The 7,292-nt window shown below is 32.0% G+C and overlaps 1 long non-coding RNA gene across 2 annotated transcripts in view; it reads left to right on the top strand.

The window, feature by feature from the left end:
• Positions 1-1,482: 1,482 nt before the first annotated feature.
• LOC306666477 overlaps positions 1,483-7,292 on the top strand; it is a 57,130-nt gene continuing 51,320 nt past the window's right edge. For both annotated transcript variants that reach the window (XR_013765311.1, XR_013765312.1), the window contains exon 1: positions 1,483-1,721. This is a non-coding gene — a long non-coding RNA (uncharacterized lncRNA). The remainder of the gene's footprint in view (positions 1,722-7,292) is intronic.

Genomic DNA, 7,292 nt, shown 5'->3' with positions numbered 1-7,292 from the left:
TTTGCATTGAGTGTAAAGAAGAATACATATGAGACCCACAGGAGTCTCTGGGGGTTGCTCTTTATACCTCTTTATGCAATAGTAAGGATTATTGACAGAATAAGCAAATATGAAACAAAGGACAGGACTTTTAAAGGCTCATCCTTTTCAAAAGGAGGGTTTGAGTCATACTGCCTAGGGAAGTGATGCCAGCTGAAATGTTTTTTCTGCAAGAAAGAGGATATGAGAGAACTTATAGAAGAAAGAAATCATAAATATTAACCCAGGTAAGGCTTATATCCAAATGTAATCTAAAGTTATTTTATATAGTTTCCTTTGGCTTTTTATATATGTATGTGTGTATGAGTTTAAATTTAGTATATTGTCTTCTTTTTTTTTCTCTTTTTAAATTTAATATACAATATATTGGTGGCTAATTTTATAATTTAGTCTTTACACAGCAGAATGCTAGGTGAAATTTTGACTGAATTTGATTTGTGATAAATACAAACAGTGATGGCTATGGGATTGTGGGTCTCATGGTCTTGGTGAGAGGGAAAGGATCTCACATATGTGAAGGATACGACATTTTACTAGATGGAATTGTAGAGTCGTGTTTTGTTTTATGGAGGCTCAGGTAGGAAAGGTGTGTTTGGAAGCTGAAGTGCTAATAGGTTGACTGTCCTTGTTATGGAAAATACCTCTTATCATAACTCACTCTTCTTTATCTTCCTTTGGGCACTAGAACTTGACCTGATATGTCTTCCTCCTTGCCACCCAGCTTCAGGGTGGGTTTTTGAAAGACTCTAAAACCAGGGAAGCAGGAAGGCTCTTCCTTCCTGTATCTGGTGTGCTGTTTCTTAACAAGACAGCCAATACAGAAGCATGTGAAGCTGGGCAGCACTGACCAACGGTCTATGAAGACAAGCTGAGGCCAGAACTCAAGTTTTCCCACCACCCAGCAGTCACCCTGTGTGACGGTGATAGCCATGCTCTTCCAGAAAGGTTTTCCAACATCAGGCAGACTCGTGCTTACCCATTTTTCTTTGCCATGGGAAATAAATCTGTTCTCACCCTTGGCCATAATGTCTTACCTTTGTATGAATAGGAACCTTATATAAAGTTTTTATGTCCTTCCTTGTTCACATTCTCTATGCCCTAGAGCATCCTGATACTAAAGGATCTCCTCAGGAAGAAATAAAATGATCCCATAATGAAGAACAGGAATCAAGAAAGGAACAAAAGCGACAGGGAAAGATAATTATAAATGTAAATACACATTAATATGTATGATGATGAATCTATAAAATACAGTGTAATAAAATGCATGGCAATAAAATCACTAGGTGGAAGGAGGATAAACCCAGCTTAGTGAATTGGATGCTTGTATTTTCCAGAAAGTGGTTCAGGTACTATTTTTTTTTATGTTAATGTTAAGAGGAGCACTGTCATATTGAGGATAAACTGTATAGCAATAGTAAAACCATGTATAATTGAAAAACTAATGGAGAAGGAGCACTGAGTAATAGTAACTGTTGTTGGTTATTTCAAATGATGAAAAAATAAAGAAGCAAACATATGAGACAAAAGTTAAACATTAAAAGGATGTTAAATATAAACTCAGATACAATCATTCTCACAGTAAAGGTCAACAGATTTTGTAATTTCAAACACAAGATAAATATCATATTGATTTAAAGTATAATTGAACAAAATTCCATGTTGATCGCCTCACAAATCAGGTAAGAAAACTCTATAGAAAGTAGAAAAAGAAATCAAGAAATAAAAGAAAAATACTGTCTAAAATAAAGCTGGCAATTTCAATTTTTGAAAGATATTTCAAAATGATGAGATTCTTCAGTTTTAAAGTTCTAAATTTCTGTGTATATATGTATGCACCTACTGATATTCCCTTAAGATACATATGTATGTATCTTTTTATCTTATTATGCTATTATTTGCTCTTATCTTCATTGTGTCCTAATTAGAATTATTCTAGTATATTATGTTGTTACTTGTGTCAATAATTCTAAAGTTTTCTGCTTTCTGTACATTTTCCTAGGATTTTTATTTCATTCAATTTTCAATATATTTCAATTTTTGTTATTTTAGTTTTTTTGCTATTTCAATTTTTATTATTTCTTCTTTGGTTCATTAGTTTATTTAATTACCACGTAGCATTTCTAAAGTGCTTAAATTTTAAGTGTATAAATTGTTGAGCATTTATACGTTTACTATTCATTGTACTAATATTCAATTCAATATACAGACTCTGCAATATTCCATGTTTTCTTAATGCTTCTTCCCAATCTCATTTTTAAACCTTTCCCCATACCATCTCATAATCTTTTGGGTTTATCTTTTTTCATTAATTATTTCATGTATGAGATTCAGCTATAATATTTCATGTAGCAGTCATTATTAGCTACATAGAATCTTGTTTTTTTGAAGATACCATGATTTAGAATTAATATTATTATTGATGAAGATTTAAATTCTAGTCTTCCTTCTTTCTTTAGACTCTTAGGAATAATGTTTCTATGATTAGCATTATTTATGTCTTTGGCAAACATGTACTTTTTTCCCTCAGAAATGGAACTGTGGAACTTCACTTGAACTTGGAATAGAATTGTGAAATTCGTTGGAACACAAAATGAGAGTGGATCTATTGTGGTCAGTTATTATATGCTGTATGTCATCTTTGGCATTTGTGGATACCAACTTTATGGACTGTTACAGTAACAATTTCCCAAATGTTCCTTGAGTGTTCTTCAATTTGTGTGTTCCCTCTTGGCGAATATCTTTAATTTGCTCTTATTGAGTTCTTAAAATCTTCATGCATTATTTCTGATTTTTTTTCTATTCCATTTATCTTTAGGATATGGATTTTAAAATACCCACTAAATTTGTAGATTCAATCACACTTGCCTGACTATAGGGCAAATGCGGCTTTAAATATTTTAAAATTGTCACATATTTACAATCAATTTAAAGACAGTAATCGCAGTTGAAATAAAATTTTAATCATTAGGTAGTGATCTGTATATCTATCGTTGTCATAATTTCACTTGTGCGTTTTTTTAATATAATCGTGATTTAATGAAAACTGCCCCCTTTGCTTAGTTTATGGTTGATGTATATCTTTCTAACCTTCTAAGTTTAATTTTCCATTTCATTACAGTTTAGGATTCCCTCCTTATAGTAGCATACACATAAATTATATATTTATATTAGTCTGAACTTCTTCAATTTTTAAAGCTTATTTTTTTTCATTTTCACTTAATGTGACTTAGTTTATTATAATATGCTTGCATTTATTTCTATTACAGTGATCATTCTCAACCTTCTTTATATTGGATAAAACCTTGAAAAAGTATACACGTTTTGAGAAATCCCTGAATAAAATTTATTATACTTACAAGTGTAATATATAAGCAGGATTAATAAATTGTGGGTATTCTAATACAGTAATAACCGGACTTTCAATTTTCAATACAGAATAATACATTCTATGATTTGTTTCAATGGTTTAATATCATTAGTTTTGACTATTTTTCTCTACCTGCTTCTAAAGTAACTTAAGCCTACATAGAAACAGCTCCAATAATTTTTGTACTTTTTTAAAAAATAAGTTAACCTTATTTCATTAAACAAATCTGAGTTCTGCTAAAAGATTTAAAAACACTTCTAATGTTTAGAATTCTATTAGGCATCTCTACTATAAAAGTGGATACAACTTTTCAGCCAGATTTTCTTGAACCGAAAGCTACTAAGCTTAATTCACATTTTTTGACATTGATTTTTCTTTCCTTCTAAATATTTTAGAAATCATAAAGCAAATATTAAAATAATGGTTCAAATTTGATATTATTTGATGTATTACAATATGAAATACGTTGACATTTGAATGGTAAAACTACTAAAACCATAAACAAAACACATTTGATTAAAATTACAACTTAAGATCCAGCTTACTATGACTTTATAAAAATTTTTCTAATATGATCAAATTCCATGTCAATTATAGTACCAAGATATGTATGTTGGTTGCATGATCTTTTTCATGGCTATATATAACTGAAAGTTATTTTGAAATCAAATATAAAGAACAAAGTTGGTCTACCTAATATGAAGTTTGGGCTTGTCATTTTTGTTTGTGTATGTGTGTGTGTTCACACAATTACTCAATGCTAGTTCACTTTTAGAAAACACACATGATTTTTTGTTTTTAACTAACATGAGACAACTTCTGTCCTTGGCTTCAAAGCCTATAGAACAAGTAGACAGCCTTATGAACATGTAGGAAGTTTAAAACTACATCAAAACTTTCAGGGCTTTCTTCTGATTGGAGGGTTACACTTTTTCCACAGAAATGTAGAAACTGTCTAGAGGCCATGTAATAATGCTAATCAAACCATAGGTCACAAAGTTCTTCTTTTAAAGTCAAGTTTGTAGGTTGAAAAGTAATTACAGAGAAAGGAACTCCCTTCCTCTTATATACTTGATTTGAAGGGGCAGAAATACACTATTCCAAATTGTTCTGTATTCTCCAATGGTTTTCAATAAGGGTTGGGTCTTGCCCATTTCCCTCCTCCATCCAAGATCCAACAGCAGTGGAAATATTTCAAGATTTCTTTTGCAACATTATTTTAAAAATACAAGTGATATTTACAGATAGATGATTTTTGTTTTCATTTTAGATACAAAAATCTTGTCAGAGAAACAAAAATATTCTCCAGAAAATTGATTCTGCGTCATATGATGAAAACATTTACCAGTTAGACTAGTTTCTGTAGCCATTTTTCATTCTCAAAGCACTCCATAAAATCTGCCTCATCATTTTCCTGAATGTGATGCTATAATTACTGTTCAGAAAAAAAAAAATCATACTGGGAACTCTTTCTCTGTTAAACCACTGGATTCCATTGTTTAACGTGAGCTCTGTGTGTGTGTGTGTGTGTGTGTGTGTGTGTGTGTGTGTGTGTGTGTGTGTATTTGTAAATCACCTAGGCTTTTATACATTTTTAAAGGATTCTTGAGTATGTCTTGACTTTATATCATTGATTATTTTATTCTGTACTTCTTAAAATTTCATCTCCATGGTTTTCCTAACATCAGTGCCTTGTCTGAACAAACCACTGATTTATGATAATTTTTGGACTTTGATTTTATAAAAAATGGAGAAATCCTCAATAAGCCAACTGTTGGTGGAATAGTTCAGGGCAGATGCTAATGCAATTCCTGCAAGACGAAACTTCTGTTTTGATGTGAGGATGAAACATTAAATAGAGCTAGTCCTTTGCTTGTTTGATACCACTCTTAGTACAGGAGAATTTACTGTGAATTTCATCATCCTTTATAAAATATTGCAAATGCTACAAAATGACATTTATTGGTGAAACATGTTGAGTCATCAACTTAGATAGTGAAGCTCTAGTTTTTCAGTTTATTACACAAAATCTCTTCAACATTTTGTGACATACCTTAATGATCATACTCCTTGAAAGTGGAACATTTTCAGCATCTTGTCTTAGAAATTTCCTAACTATAATTTTACATGCTGGCATTATTAGAATTTTACTAACTTTGTGATTTATCCCAAATGAAGACTTTAATTAAAATAATATATATTAGGAATCTTTAACAGATGAATTAGGATTAAACATTTCTGCTGTGAGAAAATATTGGCCCTACCATATAATCCAGCTATTCCTTTTCTGGTTGTATATCCAAAGGAAATTAAGTCAGCATACCAAATAATATATACCTGTGTGTCCTTATTTATTGTGGTGTTATTCAAAATAGCTGAGATATGAAACTGGCTGAGGTACCCATCAGCAATCCAGGGGGTGAAGACAGTATGGTGTATATGCACAACTGAGTATTATTCAGTCATACAGAAGAATGGAAGCATCTCTTTTGGAGAAACGATGGCTGGAACTGGAGGATACTATCCTAAGTGAAATAAGCCAGACAAACAAAAATGACCAGAAAGTGGAAGAGGAACTTCAAAGGAAGGGGAAGAGGCTGGGAGGCGGGAGGGAGAAGAATGGAAAGGACAAGAAAGAGCAAAAGGAAAGATGGACATGATCGAGGCATGATATATATATACCTATTGAGAAGTCACAGGGAAACTCATTTCTACAATTAATGTGTATTCATTGCTGTAGCGATACTGAAAAAGTTTTTAAATTCTTTAATTTTCCAGTATATAATGAAAAGTTTTATTCTCTGTTGACATAAACTTTTGCTTCTTCTTCTTCTTCTTATTATTATTATTATTTGAAATTGCCTTGCTATTTATTGTTTTTTTACAACATTATTTTCCTTTTCTTTTTTCCTCTGTGGTTCTGGGGATTTAACACAGGGGTTCTCTACCACTGAGTTACATCCCCAGTCCTTTATATTTTGAGACAGAGTCTCACTAAGTTGTTGAATCTGTGTCTAACTTGTGATCCTCCTGCCTCAGCCTCCTGGGTAATTGTAATTATAGGCATGTGACACCTTGCTTGACTTAAAAGTATTTTGTTGTCATCAGTTACATATACAAAAACTTTTGTATCTTATGACTTGTTTCGTACCTTTGATATTATGATGTGTGGGGTAAAGAGTATAATAAATATGTCCACATTGTAAAACTATAACTCTTAGATTGAACAATCATAACTAATTTGTAGGCAACCATAAAAATCATTTTTCATGATTGCCTGGAAAACAACTATGTTTCTTCTTTTCTCTTTTCTCTGGGAGAAATCTTAGGCTTCATAACATTTTCTGGTCATTTTGTGACATTAAATCTAATAGTCACCTTTATCTTAGGAAAATTTCCACTTTTTAGCAGAGAAATATAGCAGCAGGCTAAGATCCTGCTTCCCCTAGGCACATCAATTTGAACAGCTCATTCATGCAGGATCTTTAGAAGAGTTAAAAAAAAAAAAATAGGCGAGAGATCACAATACCAGGTTTTAGCATAATAAAAAAAAGGAACAGGAACGTTGAAAATGGCACAAAGGTAAGAGTTTTTCACAACACCCCTCCCTCAAAACCAGAAGCATAATGTAGAGAAAGTTTCCTCTCATTTTGCAGAAAGAAAGAGAATCAAGTATAGTTATTAGACTTCCTGAATTAGTGGCATTGACCATAGGCTCAGAGAAAGAACAAGTACTCTACATAGGTGTTCTGGAAGGACAGGCACAAACAAAACCAAATTATGAATTATAAACACCTAAATTTTCAATGAGAAGATGCCATCATCTCTCAACATGCATCAAGAACTTTAAAGGAACCAAGGCCTTACCTAACAGATAAAGACA

The sequence above is a fragment of the Sciurus vulgaris genome (genome assembly GCF_902686455.1).
Source record: "Sciurus vulgaris genome assembly, chromosome: 7".
In the NCBI taxonomy this organism is placed as follows: domain Eukaryota; kingdom Metazoa; phylum Chordata; class Mammalia; order Rodentia; family Sciuridae; genus Sciurus; species Sciurus vulgaris.
The sequence above is the reverse complement of the archived record's forward strand: the minus strand, read 5'-3'. Positions and strand labels throughout refer to the sequence as shown.